This window comes from Cucurbita moschata, unplaced genomic scaffold (genome assembly GCF_002738365.1).
Source record: "Cucurbita moschata cultivar Rifu unplaced genomic scaffold, Cmos_1.0 Cmo_Scf00017, whole genome shotgun sequence".
NCBI classification, from domain to species: Eukaryota; Viridiplantae; Streptophyta; class Magnoliopsida; order Cucurbitales; family Cucurbitaceae; genus Cucurbita; species Cucurbita moschata.
Genome location: NW_019268533.1, coordinates 2942702 through 2946001, shown reverse-complemented (window position 1 = coordinate 2946001; position 3300 = coordinate 2942702).

Below are 3300 nucleotides of genomic sequence, written 5' to 3'. Positions count from 1 at the left end.
TTTTTTTTTTTTTTTTTTCTTTCTTTCTTTTTCTTTTATTATTTTTATTTTTATTTTTTTTATGTTTATCAATTCGAAATGAAATTAATCCATTTGAGTATAGTTCGACTACTGATAAGATTAAAGTTGAACTGATGTTTATGGTGGAATCGAGCAGTTTTGGCTCCTTTGAGAATTGAATTGAACTGATGTTTATGGTGGAATCGAGAGTAGATGATTCATGGTGAGGTTTATGGTGGAATCGAGAGTAGATGATTCATGGTGAGGTGTTATGATTGTTACCACGATGTATCTGTTAGATGAACACGACTCTCCAGAATGGTATGATATTATTCACTTTGAACATAACCTCTCATGGTTTTGCTTTCGGTTTCCCAAAATGTCTCATTTCAATGGAGAGAGTATTCATTGATTATAAACCCATGGAGAATATTCATGGATTATAAACCCATGATCATTCTCTAAATTAGCCGATGTGGGACTTTCATCATCCAACAATAACGACTCGATTTAATCAATAATGTCGTTGTTTGAAAAATAGTGAACAAAAAAATTGAAGGCTTCTAAGATTCTGATCCATCACCGTCTCCATTGCCTTGCGAGCTCGAATGCTTTCTCCACACGCCTTGTGAGTTTAAGCATCATTTGAAAACTGAAATGTAAAGCAGCACGAGTGAGTATAAATGTAGCAGCTCAAGCCCATCGCTAGTAGATATTGTCCGATTTTGCACGTTACGTATCGTTATTAGTCTCACAGTTTTAAAACGCATCTCTTAAGAAAAGATTTCCAAACCCCTTATAAAGAATGTTTCATTCCCTTCTACTACTAATGCGAGATTTCACAATAAAAATATAATCAATAAGTAACCCTACTTATTGAATCTATACTTATACCAATTATGTTTCACGTGTGGGCTAGTCTGGTAAGAGTCAAGCACATTAAAGGTTAATAAACAGTACTCTAATTGTGCTCGGGACTTATCCCAACACATTACCTCATAAAAACATCTATGATCACCAACTATAATGTTTTGATGGGTCATTTCTATAAGACTAAGCACGACCCACAGGCAGAACCAGATCTCACCGAACATAGGACCTCACAAAATCATACATAAAACATACGTAACAGGTAGGGAAAGGTAAATGTCACTCACGAGTTACATACATTTATCTAAGGTTCATTATTAACTAAGCCTCATAATAAATTGTGCCCATATAACAATATTTTTATTTTCTTTTTACAAGGAAACATATAAATAAAAATAAAAATAAAAATAATAAAAAAAAAAGCCCAAAATAATTTGGTAAATTACAATTAGAAAAAAAAAAAGACGAAAAAAAAAATTAATTCAAGAAAATGGGATTTCACCAAATCGAAATATGGGAGGAAGATAAAGATTAAAAAAATTCTTAAAATATTTATTTTCAATTAAAACGTTTTGAACTTGAAAAATAATTTTTAAAATAAAAATAAAAACCAGAATTCCCACTGTTTTTGTATAAATCCAAAATTTATATACGAATTTTTACTCCTTCCATGTTTGGAAGAATTTAAACAAATTATTGGATATATTTATGATAAAAACAAATAATACTTGATTTTACCCAGCTAGAGGTCCTTTTAGAATCTCTGTAATCGTTTACAAAGAAAACTAACTTAATGAACTGATTTCAATCAAGAGCTGGTTAGAAGATGAATGACTATTATATTTAACTTGAAATCTAGGATGATCACTCCATAATTAATTAGCTTGATCAAGACCAATCCAATAAATTAGTTTAACATCAAACATAAAGCATAATTCGAAATAACCATAACACTCAGGAAGGGTTTCAAACACAAAGTATTACGTGACTTTAAATAAGTCAAAAAAATAATTCAAAACATGGAGTTCAACTCTCAACAGACCGTAAATAAAAGCTATTAAATACATATTAAAGAAAATAGTCTTCAAATTAACTACTAATCTGTTTGGTTTTATTTCAAGCAGGATTTTTTTATATATATATTTATTTAATAATGCTGCTAAAAAAGTCTTCCCATTTTTTCAGAAATCGAAAATAATAAGACAATATTTCCAGAACTAATTGCATGTAACGGTTAATCAAATCATTTAAATAATAAATAGCCAATCAAACTTCCCTTAATTATTTAATTTTTTTTTCAGCTTAATTCCCTTCTTTATTATATTCATTAAATATCTTACCTTTAAAAAGCTTAACATATTTAATAAATCTTTTGAATTTATGAACCCATAAATTTTAATTTTTTTATCAAATATATTTATTAATTTAAAAATGGTTGAATGTATCATAAAATTACTAAATAAAAAATAAAATAAAATTTGGAGAGACTAATTGAAAATTTGGACATGGGTTTAGACGACTTTGGGCCTAATAATTTGGATTTGATTTATTTAAGGTTGGGCCCAAATATTATGGCCCAATTTGATGGTCGTGGTGTGACAGATGGCATTATCTCGAGTTTGTCCCTTTTTGTCTTTAATTTAAATTTTGGGACACGTGTCATTTTGTAATTGGTCTCGAAATTCAATAATTCGTAATTTCGTTATTAATTTATAACCATCTCAAATTCAATCATTTGTAATTTGGTTATTAATTTGATAACTAACTGACAATTTTTATTACCAAAATTTGTCTTGTAGCATTAATTTTTAGTTCCTGTCTTATATTAATTTTAATTCTAAATCTTCCATTAAAATTTTAACCTTTTAATAAAATTTGCTATAAATGTGTTTTTCATGTGTTAAATAAACTATAAAATAGATGTATAATAAAAAATTGATAAAATTTTTATAGAAAATTAACATTATATATATATATTGTTACTTTTCTATAAATTGAAACGTGACAGTTCAGAAGTCAATGATCAAAAAGTAAATGAAACTTAGCTCGAGCTACACCCTAAGACCTAAATAGATTTGTAATTTTTTAAGCTCGATGCACTTCTTCTCTCTAACTTAACTATTGATTTGGGCGTGATACACACTCGTGTGAAGATCTCCCTATTTTGGAGGGTCTCTCTTCTCCCGTTATCTAGATAACGAATCAGATATTTACTGTAACAGCCAAAACCCACCGCTAACAGATATTGTCCTCAAGGTTTTAAAACATGTCTGTTACAGAGTCCACACCCTTATAAGAAATGGTTCGTTCCTTCTTCAACCAATGTGGAATCTGGGGCACTAGCAAATATTGTCCTCTTTAAACTTTCCTTCTAAACTTCTCCTCGAGATTTTAAAACATGTTTGCTAGAAAGAGGTTTTCATACCCTTA